The sequence below is a fragment of the Delphinapterus leucas genome, chromosome 15 (assembly GCF_059928025.1).
Source record: "Delphinapterus leucas isolate spDelLeu-1000000601 "Yukka" chromosome 15, BTC_Dleu_Yukka2, whole genome shotgun sequence".
NCBI classification, from domain to species: domain Eukaryota; kingdom Metazoa; phylum Chordata; class Mammalia; order Artiodactyla; family Monodontidae; genus Delphinapterus; species Delphinapterus leucas.
Genome location: NC_143143.1, coordinates 85,001,180 through 85,015,743, shown reverse-complemented (window position 1 = coordinate 85,015,743; position 14,564 = coordinate 85,001,180).

Genomic DNA, 14,564 nt, shown 5'->3' with positions numbered 1-14,564 from the left:
CCTGGTTCATCATCACTAGCTCACGGCATCACTTTCATAGAATCACTGTTCTCTCTAGAAAATGAGAGAGTTAGACAAGGGCTCTCCAAGCCTTCTTCCAGGTTTAAATCCAGTAATTCCTGTGGGACTAAATTCCTGGTAAGAAATTTATCAGAGATTTAAAAGACAGATAGTAGACAAGCTAAAATTTAAATGAAAAAAGTAAACAAGAAGAACCAGGAAAAGACTGAAAGAGGAATAAAGATGAAAGGAACAAACTTCCCTCTTATCAAAACATATCACATACCATGACGATAATGACAACAAGGTGATTTTGTTGCGAGAACAGACAGATTTCAATGGAACAAAATGAAAAATCCAAACACAGACCTCAAATCACATGGATTTAATATATTTATAGAGAGGGCAATGAAAATCAGGGGAAAGTGGGATGACTCAATACATGGAGTTACAATTGGTGGCAAACTGGAATAGAAGTAGGATGGTGTCCCTCACATTTACATCAAGATAAATCCCAGATTTACGAAAGCTTTAAACATAAAAAGAAAATGACAGCATAGAAAAAGTAAAAGGAAACATTAAAAAAAAAATTTTTTATTGAGGTCATATTGGTTTATAGCATCATATCAGTTTCACCTGTATAACATTATATTTCTACTAAAAGAAAACATGTAAAAAATAAGCTTGGGCTACAGAAGCCCTTTCTAACAATGACATGACACCCAGAAGCCACAAAAGAAAGAAAATTTTGATACATTCACCCTACATAAAAATGAAAATTTCTGTATGACAAAAATCATTGTAAGTCAAAAGACTGTCATCAAACCAAGAAAAAATATTTGCAAATCATACCTCAGACACACAGCTAAACTCCCTAATATATGAAATAGAAGAAAGAAAAAAAATGGTAGAGAAGTGAGCAAAGTGAAAACCATCCCTGTTGAAAATCAGAGGACGATTCCAGCAGGAGAGAGACAAGGTTTCTACCAGGACACACATGAGGCCACATGGAAAGTACAAAGGATCCCTCATATGAATGAATCCTGCTTTCCTATCAAGACATCCCCACCCAATTTGTTCTCCCAGCTCCTCAGCAAAGACCACTGAGATACCCCACAGTGGAAGGCTATTCTTGACAATATCCAATCCTGGGCCTCACTTCCTCATTCCTTCTATTATCATCCATCTCATGCCCCCAACCCTGTACGAAGCCCCTCCCAGCCCTCCTGGCCGGGACGCTACCAAGGCCCCTGGGTGGACACCCTCCCACATACACCCTCCTGCAACAAAACTAGCTTATCCGACTGCAGGACCATCACCGGTGACCTTTGATGGCTAGGCTCTGGCGCTATGACAGATGGCAAATAATCAGTTAAATAGTGATAGTCCCGGCAGCACTGGAGACCCTTCTGGGTACAAAAGGCAGGGGCTCTGGGGATGGTGAACTGAAGATGGTCCCCTTGCCTGGGGTCCCTGAATCTGAAACTCCACAACATGATGCTTCAGTGACCCAATGAAGAAGGATTTACTAGCGGGACGATGAGAAGGAAGACACTTCCTGCTTGGACCTCAGACGTCTACGTACATCACACAGCCTCCACATAACACCTAAGGTCTCTGTCTCCTCGGCACATACTGACTGCACCCTGGGAGGCACCGGGACTCGGGGGGCATGAGGTAGGTGCACTTGGTTTTCATGGGGCTGACAGTCCAGTGGGTAAGAGAGAGAAAGCCAGAGAGGACCCCAACTCAGACACCAACAGTTGGTTCTGGGTGTCCCGAAGGACCAGGACGTACTGGGGCCGTATGAAGACGGGGTGCTTGGTCTAGGATGGGAAGGAAGAGCAAAAGTCCGCCAGGAAAGACCTGTGTGTATACAAGTTGCAGGGGGTGGAACCCGTCAGAGTTCCAGTGCAGGTTACAGCATGTGTCAAGGTCATGAGGTTGGAAGGATCGTCACACCGTTATGTGGCCAGAGGGGCAGAGAGGAGCCGGAGCAGGCAGGCAGGACAGGCACAGTGAAGAGTTTGGGTGTTTTTAGTCTTACAAGTCATGGGCAGCCCCTGAGAAATTTTAAGCAAGATCAGAACATGGGGGGGGGGGCGGGGGATTGGGATACTGCCATAATGAGATTTGAGGTTTAAAAAGATCATTCCAATTACCCACCAGAAACCCAATTAGGTGGGCATACGGAGGAAGCAGGGGTGGGTCAGGATGCAGCTGCATCCTCCCAGAGGAGACAGGAGGAGGCCTGGACCTCGGTGGTCATGGCTAGGAGTGATGGGAAGCAGATGGATCTGAGAGGTACTCAGCGGCAGAGCCTGAAGGATGCAGGGATATTGCAGGGATGCAGGGTGAGAAGGGAAAAGGCCGAGTCAGGTTGATTCCCAGGTTTCTGGATTTAGTGGCCGGGGGAGACTCAGCGTCATCCCCTGGGAACACTGCAGGAGGATGAGGAATTGCAGCCTCGGGTCCCTTTCTGAGCCTCGGTTTCCCCTCGTGTCAAGTCAGGGGGCTGGGCTACTGCGGGACTTTCCCCCTTGTCTCACCAGCCAAGTCTGGACTCCAAGCCAATCCACACAGCATCCTGGTATCCAAAAAAATCACATGAGCGGGGACAGGGGACGGAGCCCACACAGCTTGGCATCCCTCGATTCCAAGCAGGCCCCCGGGGCATCCCCATGATATTCTGAATGATCCTCAGACAAGCGTGAAAAAACACAGGACTCAATCTCGCCAGGCCCTGCTGTCTCTGTCACGCTCCACTATTTGACAAACCATCTTTCTCCTGAGTCATCCTCTCTACCTGGCCTCAGACATGACCTTCAGGCCACTTGGCCTCCTGGCCATTCCAGCAACTGTGAGGACAGACACCAGGGACTGAGTCCCGCCCTGCTAGGGAGCGATCCCCCAGGGCAGCCCTGCCACGGGCTGCAAGGGGAAGGGCTCTCCCCGCAGGGAGTTAATGTCTCTGCCCTCAGCCCTGGCAAACCCACATGGCAATTCCCCTGGCACAATGATAAGCCCACTCCCTGTAGAAAAGTTGGCTCTTAAGACGTGCATTTAAAAATACCCATGGGGCGGTGTGGGTATATTTAGAGAGAATGAAGCCAGGCACCTCAGCCCACACAGAATGCAAATATGTGCCTTGAAATCTATGTTGTATCTTAAATAGAGGCCTGAGATATGAACACCACCAAATACCAGAAATTAGCGTTCAGAACAACCGTGACGTCACCCAGCCCGAGCCTCTCAGAACAAAGGTTCTTCGCGTCCTACGATGCTCTGCCTGCCTCTTGGTCCTGATCACCTCCAGAAGCTCCAGTAACGAAGCTGCCCCCAGTCTCACAGTTACAGAAGACAGCTTCATCATTATTTATTTATCCAGCATTTAATCATCACCCCCATCGTGTTCCAAAAAGGAGGTAAGCTGGCTTACAAAAATGCCTACAGTGATCTAAAAAAGAAAAAGAGATGACACTAGAGGAGGAAAGAAAAAACATGATTTTGGCTTAAATACACAAAACACATACTATATTCTGTGCAAAGATTGGAGGTTTGAAATGAAGTTGGATGCCAGGCTTCCTAGCAACCCTGGTGAAGACAGAAACAAAATCAGACACAACGTTCTCCGAATCTGAAAAATGAAGCAAACCAGGCTTCTCCGGTACTAAGAATAACAGCTTCCTGTGGCTTCTCCCAAAGTGGATGTTCAAGGCGGAGCAGCCATGTCCTTTATGCTATCCCACCAGGGAGCTGGGGAGGGGCTCACATGGCCCCAAATGACCCCCAAACTTCCACTCCATCAACTCCCACTTCCCTGACCCCGCCTTCCACTCATCTTCTGTAGATTTGTCAAGAATCCTTCCTGTACCATTTTCGTTATATTTGTCGTACATGTACAATCAGCTACAGGATAATTTACATCTTAAGTCAACTCACTTTTTGTACCTACATAAATGTATCTGTTAAAGAAACTTTACACCTCTGCTTTAATAAGAAAGTCAGAATCAATTTCCAGAAATGTTAAGTGGCCACAAAACAACTACAATGGAAACAAGTCAATATAATTCTATTCTGGCAGGCACTGTACCCTTGCAGGGCTCCGTGTCTGAGGCTGTTCTTTGCTTGCTAGAAAAGAGAAATCAACCAGCATCCAGTGTCAAAGACACACCAGCCACAAACTAAAATCTTCTCCTTGATCTACAACCAGAAAACTGAAATAGAATTCAAAGAGAACAGCCATCCGACCATGGGATCCCGTGACAGTCAAAGCCCCATCTGAGTTACATCAGAAACAGCGGCAGGGCATCTGGGACCACTGCCCACCAGGCAAGTGTGTGTAGCCAGTGGCAACAAGGTAGGGATCTGTCCCAGGTACCATTCCCTCCACCCTCTTCCCTTTAGGGTGAAGTGCCACAATGTTCCTCTCCGCACTAAAGAAAATAGTCTGTAGCATATTGGAAATTTTAAAACAGGTCCTATTCCACAGAGAACGTGAAACGCCCTGCTGGAAAATCATCTCTGACACCTGCTGGGGGCTGCGTCCATGCTCTGGGAAATGGATCCTGCCATCCGCTTCAGTACATTTCAGTTTCAGTAAAGTTCATGAGTCTGAATCCACCTGACACTGCAAACAGGGCTCATGCGTTCCCTGGCTTTCCTCTCTTTAGTTCGCTAGCCTTTTCTTTAATTCTCTGCTACTCCACATTTTAAATCTATGACAAAACATTGTCGTCGTCATCATCAAATCAGCCCCATTTACGTAGCAGTTACCAGGTGCCAGACACTGACACTGTTCCAGCCCTTTAAACATAACGAACTCCTTTCATCTTCCCAACGACCCTTAAGACAGGTACTATCATTACTCTCATTTTACAGATAAGGAGACTGTGGCGCTGAGGGATAAAATAAAGTTGGCCAAGGTCACTGGGCTAACGAGTAGTAGGAGTCAGGATCACACGACCTCCAGAACCACGATCCTGACCCCCTCTGCTCATCCCCTTTCAGTCTCATTCATAGCATGACGCTGCACCTACGAACCTGACACCTTGCACGGCACGAGCTGGCAATCCTGCCCTTGAGGCCGGCACCTTATGAATTCAGAGGGAAAACACAGAGGAGAAGTTAGGCATAGGGTGCGGCCCACACCTCACGCCGTGTGAATGATACAGCCCCTCGCACCATGGTTCAACAGTCCGTGTGTTCCTTCCTTCATTCATTCAGCCAACATATAACCCCGAGGGACCCTATGGGGCCTTCTCGGGACAGATCCTGCCCCCGTATCCTCTGCTTTAGCTCCTCTCTGAAGCACCCAGATAAACGTATCTGATGCACATTTCCTGAGCTGTTTATCAGGTGCTAAAGCCACCACCAAATGGAAGAAATTAACTACCTGACGACACTGAGCACACAGCCCCCAGACCTCCTGGCACCGGAGGATAATGTTAACCCCTGTGACCGCCCTGTAACCTCACCATCAACCAATCAGAGAATTGTGCACGAGCTGATCCCACGCCCTGGGACCCCCTCCTTCACCTGGCCTGTAAACATGCTTTGCTGAAACCCACTGGGGAGTTCGGGCTTCCTGAGCACTAGTGGCCCAGAACTCCTTGCTTGGTGCCTGCAGTAAATGCTGTGCTTCCCTTCACCACCACCCAGTGTCAGTGGATTGGCTTCACTGCACGTGAGCAAGAGGACCTGAGTGTGGTTTGGTAACAAACAGACAGTCATTGGTGGCCTCCCTCCAAACAGCGAAGGAAACTACAGACAAGGCCCACAGCCTCGTGACGGGCACATTCTGGTTGGCGCAAACACAACCCATCAGCAGACAAAAGCACCCCATGGAATGTGGGTGGGGGAACCTACCTTAAATGGGATGGTTAGAGGGGAGGTGACATTTATCCCGAGACCCCCAAAATGACAGGGACAGTGACAAGACGGGATAGTGTCCTTAGTGAAGGGACAGGACGAGCAGCCATGGGAAATCATCTGACAAATTCAAGGAATGTGAAAAAAGGCGAACGGGTAGCGTGTGTATGTCCATGTCACTCTCTCACTTCATCCCAGCTTACCCCTCCCCCTCCCCGTGTCCTCAAGTCCGTTCTCTACGTCTGCATCTTTATTCCTGTCCTGTCTCTAGGTTCTTCAGAACCATTTTTTTTTAGAGTCCATATATATGTATTAGCATACAGTATCTGTTTTTCTCTTTCTGACTTACCTCACTCTGTATGACAGACTCTAGGTCCATCCACCTCACTACAAATAACTCAATTTCGTTTCTTTTTATGGCTGAGTAATATTCCATTGGATATATGTGTCACATCTTCAGCTCGGTGCTTTGTGACCACCTGGAGGGGTGGGACAGGGAGGGTGGGAGGGAGACGCGCGAGGGAGGGGACACGGGGATATTCGTATGCATAGAGCTGATTCACTTTGCTGTACAGCAGAAACTAATACAACACTGTAAAGCAATTATGCTCCAAGAAAGATGTTTAAAAAAAAAAAGAAAGGTGAAAGGGGCTAGAAAGCTGTGCGTAGCAGGGAGAGAAACAACAAAAGAAAACACTTAGGTGGCACCAACCGTGAGCCTGGAGGCGTGCTCAGCCTTTCACCGTGACTTGTCTACCCTCAGAACAACCTATGAGGTGGGCACCTTCAGCACCAGCTGTTTACAGGGGAGGAAAAGAAGAAAGGAAGCCACAAAGCAAGCACGCAGGGAGCCAGGTCCAAACCCAGGTGGTCCGAGGCTCCGACTCCAAACTCCTGACCGTGACCACACAGCCGCCACTCCCAGGGATGGAGGATGCGGTGACCGAGGGAGGCATGTCTCAGAGGCCATGGTTGGGGGGTTGGGTTTTATCCAAGGGCAACGGGAAGCGGGGCTGGGACAAGATCTATCTGCACTTTGAGAGCCTCCCGGGCTCTCCCAGAGGTGAGGGTGGGGCAGGGAGACCACGAGAAGCCAAATGAGAGTGGGTGGGCGCAGGACGGTGGCAGGGGGGCCACAAAGGGGACTGACGTGGAGGTGGCGGGTCAAGATTTCATACAACAGGGGTCCTGGCTGCACAGGCAGGATTTGGAGAGCTGGGGGGGGGGGGAGCGATGAGGACGTTCCAGCGGAGGCGTGGAGGCTGGACATGGGGGCCAAGCTGGGTTCGGTGGCAGATACTTTCGCCCACCCACCCACCCACCCACTCAACATTTCAGAGCCCGACTGGGGCTGGGCGTGATGTGACAGCAGGTCAGCAGACGCTACGCTCCAGACGCTCCCCACCCAGGGAAGGAGTCCTGCAGGAGAGGTCGCAGAGGCAAAACTATACAAACGCACAACAGGAAGGACCCCAGAGGTCCAAAAGCCCTTCCATCCCCGGATTCTGCTTACATACTTCCCATGACGGTGAACTCCTTTCTCACCATCAGCCAAAGGGAGGACCACAGATAACACAGACAGCTCCCATCTCCAGGCCCAGAATACCGGGCCCCCTGTGTCTGCCCCCAGACCACGCGTAACGAGAAGCTTCTGCAAGTGCCCTCAGCACAAAGGCCAGCTCCAGACCAGGGCAGCCTGAGGTACAATCTCTGACGCAGGCACCCGGCCCCTGTGTGCTCTCTGCAGCTTCATTTTGAAGCAGAAAAGGTCAACCATGGCACTGGAGGAAAGGCTGCAACGTGAAAGAGAGACCACAAGAAACAGCAAAAAGCAACACCCCAGAGGAAAGAGATGAGCCGGGACGCGGATGACTTAATTTAAAAACACAAGCTCCAATGAGAATTCTCAGAGCGGAAGCGTGTGCTCAGAGGGAATTGAAAGCTGTCTGCTGTAGCCTCCCTGTAGGTCCCAGTGCCACCCTCTGGAACCAGGAGGGACAAATCCCCCCCTTTCTTTCCAGGGTTGCCATCCCTTCAGTCTGTTCTAGAATAAACAGCCACAGTCCCGCTCAATGTTCTTGCAAATTCCAGTTTGCCAAAGTCCTCCAGAAAACACAGCATCTCAAAGGGAACTCAACCTTGAGCAGAGGGTCAAGCTAGACCCTAAGCTCCGTTACTGTATACATTCTCCATCTCTCAGCTGCTCGCTCAGAAAGATCCAGGCACAGATACGACGGTGATAAGGTGATTTTCGGGGGCTCATGGACCCAGCGCAAAGTAACAGAGGTTAGTCCCTTTTCAATTCCCCTCTACTCTTCCAGAGGACAGTGGGGGAGAGTCTTAGTTCGGTGCTAAGATGATTCTGATGCCCCCCTACCCTTGCAGATCTTGGTGTTTTAACAAGTACAGAGGGTCTTCTGGGTCAGAGACCTTGGTGCGAGGTCATGTCTAGTTTGAACTAAATGTTATTTTATAGTCATTGTTTTACTTTTATGGTTACCTTTTATTAAAAGCAAGTGGTTTTCCACTTGAAGTCGCAGCAAAAGATTTCCTTTTAAAACGAGTTTTAGGTAAAAGTAAATAGACTTTCTTTTAATAAAAATTAAAAGAGGGCTTCCCTGGTGGGGCAGTGGTTGAGAGTCCGCCTGCCGATGCAGGGGACACGGGTTCGTGCCCCGGTCCGGGAAGATCCCACATGCCGCGGAGCGGCTGGGCCCGTGAGCCATGGCTGCTGGGCCTGCGCGTCCGGAGCCTGTGCTCTGCAACGGGAGAGGCCACAACAGTGAGAGGCCCGCGTACCGCGAAAAAAAAAAGAAAAAAAGAAAATATTCAGCCAAGTACCCTAAAGGTGGCAGACAAGTGAGTTGGGAGAGGGCTCATCAGAGAACGTGCTGTATGTCTATCGGCCACATCCGCGATGCAGAGCCTTCAAGATGCAGAGCTGCTGCCCAGCCCTTTACTGGACGCCAGGCTCAGGCCACCAGGTGCCATCTACTGTGTCCACGTGGATGTCCCACTGACGCCTCAAGCTCAACGTGGCCCAAATGAACTTCTCTCCCCCATAACCTGCTCTACCCAGGGCCGTCTCCTCCAAGACCAGGAAGGGAATTCCGTCCTCCTGATTCTCAGTACAAAAGCCGAGGGTCACCCTCAGCCCTCCCGTCCTGGTTCACTCCCTCGGCCGATCCCACTGGCTCCACCTTCTACCTGCGCCCACCCCCCCCTGCCGTGGTCAGTCACTGCCATCTCCGCCTGGATCGCAGCAGTGACCTCGGAACTGGCCTGACTCCCTGACCCTTGCCTGCCCTCACACAGTGGCCTGGGGGTCCCCGAAATCCTATGTCCGATCTCAAGTCTCTGAGTTTCAAACCCTCCGATGGCTCCTGGCACACTGGGCACAAAACCCGAAGTCCTGGCAGCCCCCTCCTACGACCTTGCCGGCTCTCTCCTACTGCTCCTGGACCCCCGGGGGCTCCCACAGGGGGCCTTTGCCCTGATGGTTCCCGCCCCCCTGCCCCCGATATCCAATGGTTCATTTCCTCACTGCCCTCCAGTTCTGGCTCCAATGTCACCTCCTCAGTGATGCCCACCCTGATTCAAACACTCAGCTGTCTCCCGCCCACCACACGTAGGCTCCCGTCCCCCTGCCCTCCGTCCCCTGCCAATTTCCCACAACATTTATTACCAGCGTGTGGGGTGATTCCCTACCGGTGATGGGTACTGGCTATTGCCGCCCCTCTCCCATCAGATGCAGGCCCCCAGGGACCAGCTAACATGCCTGCTCTGCTCACCGATATCCCGACAGCCAGAACAGTGCCCACACTCTGGGGCAGTAGACATCAGTTTAGTTCAATGAAGAGGCTAGATTCCCACCCACGGCTACTCCTGGTGGGGCCTGGGCAGTGAGCTTTGTGAACCTAAGCTGGGGGCTTGAAGTTTAGCAACATGAAACTTCTTGTCATCTCAGCCTCCCAAGCGGTCTGCTGAGATATATGTTTGACTCTTGGACTCTTGAGTACGTCGGTCACACTGTTAATGCTTTTATCAATTCCATCGTCTACCCAGTTGTTGTTAACCTGCCAAGTTGTTAAGGCAAATACTGATGTTGCAGGACTTAGGATAGAGCCCTGTGGCATTCCTCTAGAGACCCGGGGGTCATCACTATTACAGTTATCAAAATGTCTTACCATTTTTTTAACATACAGAAAAGTAGAAAAAATAGTAAACTGAACAATTATATATACACAATTATATATACACCACCACACAATTGTTAACATCTTGCTGCATTTTCTCTGTGCGGTGTGTGTGTCTGATCTCCACCCAGACAGCTACCTCATGGGAAAAATCACAAGTCAGCAAACTTTTTCTGCAACAGGCCGGACAGTAAATATTCTCATCAGTGTGGGCCTACGGTCCCCGTATCAAGTACCCCCTGTTTGGAAGCTCACACGAATTACTCACTGGGAGATGCAGACCCGGCCAGTCTATCTCCAAGCCCCAAGGCTAAGCACTTGGTTACCCTCGCTCGAGGGAGTGAGTAGCCAGGCCTGAGGGTGGGCAGCAGAGCCCAGAAGGGACCAGAGGACTCCCTACCCTGCCCTGCTCTCCCCACCACACTAGTGGGGAAGAATGTGGGCTTGGGGGTCAATGGGCTCAAGATTGGGATGAGGGGCAACTTCCTTACACTTCTAAACCTCAGTTTGCCCATCTGTCAAATGGCAGCCAACGGTAGGACCTGCCTTCCAGGCCCTAGTGAGGATGAGGGAGATGTGCAAAGAGCCAGCACGCGCTGTGTGCTCACCCGTGGCGGGGCGGTGGGGGGGGGTGCTGCTGGGAAGACACAGGTGAGGTGCTTTATTTCCCAGGGTGAAATTTAATAATTCTGGATTCCTATTGTGCTACTTACTCGGATCAGAAGCCGTGCGGGAAAAAGAAGGAAGGAAAACGGAGAGATGGGAAGGGGAGGAAGGAAGGAAAGGAGACAGTCCTAGGGCCTGGTGGCAGCGACTCGCGGGGCCCACGGTGGGCGCCTGACCCCACACACCCCTGCATCGTGTTTCCCCCTCGACGTGAGAGCCCTGAGCCTCGACGCCGGGCCACCCTTTCGTTCCGGGAGAAGAGCTCTCCCGGAGAAGAGCTGGTACTAATTCCACCCACCTCTTTGTCCCCAGTCAGGTTCTAGGAGCTTCTCCCCGCAGTGTCACAGGCCCTGAGCTTATGGAATTCTTCTGTTAACAACACAGGGGCGCAACTGCAGTAGGGGGCTTATGTGTCAGGGAAGAACTGACACATCTTTAAGCCGAGTTCCAGGAAGGAACTTTATACCAGTGCCAGTAAGACAGCCCGAAAGAGACATGAACCAGGGGCATGATCGTGTCCCAGGAACTAACTGTAACAGCGACGGGGCTGCGCGTGTGTCCACGCACATGCCTGACACACCCAGAGAAACTTAGCTCTAAACACCCATCATGAGGCACACACAAAAAAGACAAGATGAGCCCTCAGCCCTATTACTGTTCCTAACGTGCTAATATGATTTTTGAACTTGCAGAAAAGTGTTAAGACTATATAATGAACACCCCCAGGTTCAGCAATTGTTAATATTTTGCTCTATGTGTTCTATATATTTACTCACACATACTTCTCTTACAGACCGTGGGCACTGTTGAACCATCTCAAAGTAAGTGGTCTAAAATTGTGACACTTCACCTCTCAACAGTTCAGCCTTATCCCCCTGAAGTAATGTCACATCTAACCAACTAATTCCCTGCATCATCTAATACTCAGCCCTTTTGTGAAATAAAGTTTTTCTGTAAACTTTCATTTCTTTTCCTATCAAGCTCATCTTCAACCATGTGGACAGGATACAAACCAATAGAAATCTCCTGCTCTGCTATCTGAACATTTTCTAAATTGGCTCTAGAATTACGCCTTTTCTCCCCACTCTAATTATTTACTGACCTTCACTGTGATTCTACACCAGTGATTCTAAGAGTGGTCCGGACCAGGGGCATCACCTGGGAATACACTAGAAATGCAAATTCTCACACCCATCCCAGACCTGCAGAATCAGAAACTCTGCAGGTGGGGCTGCAATGGCTCCTGTGACAAGCCCTGCCCCCCTCCCCGGGGGATTCTGATGCAGGTTCTCAAACCCTGGACCACTGCTCTCTGCCCTCTGAGCCAACAGCTGGAAGAATACTCCCTCCCTCCTGTCCAGGTGCTCACGGCAGCCAGCCAGCCAGCTGGTCAGCCGGGAGATTAGCACAGAAATAAAATAAACCGTTAGATTTTATTTTGCATGTATCTTTTGAAGTTAACGGGTATTATCTTAACCTCCCACCTAAGTAACGACAATACAATATGGTCAGGCAAAGATGACTTCTGCCCCACAAAAAACAGACTGCAGAACACAGTAAGCTCTGCACGTAGATGGGATTCTGCTGTGACATGTCAAATTGTGTCAAGAAGCAATGAAGAAAGGGAGCTAAAAATAGCACCACAGGCTGAGCAGAAAGGGCTCTGGTTCATCAACTCCAGGACCAGAAAGAAAAACAGCCTCTGGCCACTCCTTAGGTCCCAGCGGGCCCTGGACAGGAGAAGCTGGCTGCTCTGTCCAAATACCATGTGCCCTCATGCCCACAGCTCCATGGGTACAAAGCGAAGGGCCCCAGGGGAGGCAGGAGTGAGCAGGTTGCTCCCAGGATGATACTTTACAGTCTAAAATAGAATGTTCTGCACTTGCAAGGTAGGAGCAGTCAGTCACCCCACAAGTAAAGCTATTGCCTTATGTAACAACAATGTAATTAACAATCGCATAAGTCACAGGCTGCCAATCATACTGACTCAGGGCTCAACTGCCTGGTAACCAAAGAGTTAATCCCAAAATAATAATAATAATAATACAGGGAAAAAAAAAGTCTATATCTACTCCATGTGGACAAAGAACTACAAACTGCCAAGCCACCCATGGGTGTGGCTCTGGAGGGAAGGTCATTTATGGTAAGGAAACTGCGCTTTCATAAGGGCTTCTTCCTTTAGCTCGCCTGGTAAAAGTTGTGAAATTAAACAGCGGCCAATTTGCGGCGTGTCTTACTGGGAATATTTGCTTCTCAGAGAGTCACACCTAGGTGACAGCTGACATGATGGCTCTAGGACAAGTGTTCCCTTCTCTCCTTAATCAAACAATATACCCTTGATGATTTCTGAATGAACTTCAAGCATGGTGTTTTTTAATGATCTGTTATGCTTAGATTTTTGTAAGTGGTTACCATCATGAATTTGCAAAAATCTGTAATTCATCCTCACAGTGTAACATGCCAAGGACATCCCACAAAAGGACTGCTAACTTACCATCTTTGCTCCCCCCCCACCCCCCCACCCCCGCTAAGAAAAAAAGCAAGCATTTCAGGGGAGGGGATTTGGCGTTCAGACAACTGCCCTCTCCTGAAGAAATTAGGATACAGATCACCATTTCCCTCTGGGGCCCAAAACTTGCAGCTTAGAAAGACAGCAGGGCACAGTTGGGAACCAATTTTGCTTTCAAGAACTTCCCACGACCCATATTACCACTCAGAATTAGTTTCCCCATTTCCCTCTTTGGCCCCAACTTCAGATATCCAACCTCACCGGCAGACCATTTTTCAGAACCCCAAATCCAAAAACTATGCCAAATGCAAACTCACAGAAAAGCAAAATGTACGCTCCTCCCCACGCCCCGCCTCCCAAGCAGGGATTCTGTGGTGGAGATTCCCAAAGTGCAATGCCTCCTGATTGTGCAATCTTTTTCCCTGATGCTAAATGAAGGTTTAAACCTCCACTGTCGGAAACCTCCCCTACTTTGAATTTTGACAAAACCTGGCTTCGGAATAGGACCCCATGCAGTCAAAATGCACATCGACGACAATCTATTATTCCCTGGGAATCAGCTTACAAGCTGGAGATGAAAAGGCATCCAGGTGGGATTTTTATTTTTAGCACAGAAGTAATAGGTTAAAATAGCATTCCTGTGGAAACAAAAGACTCTTTTTCTGGTCTCTGTGGCAGGGCTGCTGGCTAATCCTGGCCCGACCCACCAGACACATAAAATCGACCCATCTGTGGGGAGAAGGGCACACCCATCTCTCAGCCCAGACTCCCAACCTGGCCATCTGATTCATGGCGGGGCGGGGCAGTCTTTCCCCCTCCGCTGGCCCTGGTGCTGTTCACTTTTGCGAAGTCTCTGCCTTCTTAAGAGGCCTCCCCTACAAAAGACGCCTACACCCCTCCCTCCTTCGGAGGTGTCTGGGGGAATCCCACTTACCTTCTGGTCAAAGAATGGTTCTGAATTAAGGTCCTCATTCTCCCAGGGAACTCTGTCTCCCTGCAGGCGCCTGGATCCTGTCTCTCCAAACCTCCCTCGGAGGCAGTGATTGGCAAACAGCCCTGCAGCGCTCCGGACTAGCTCAGCTCCCTGAAAAAAGCTCCAACCCGGAGCCGCACTGCAATTGTCAGGACGCTCCTGTCTGCCTTTTGGGGCTGAACACCATTATTATCTGTAAACATTTCTAAATACAGACATTACAGGAGTGCAGGTGGGGATGGGGTGAGGAGAGCGGCCCAGGGCCTGAGGAATCAGCTCATGGACCAAGCCCCCCCTGCTCTGCTCAGTGCCTACGATTTGCTCCCCAGCGCTGTCAGGACACTGCCCA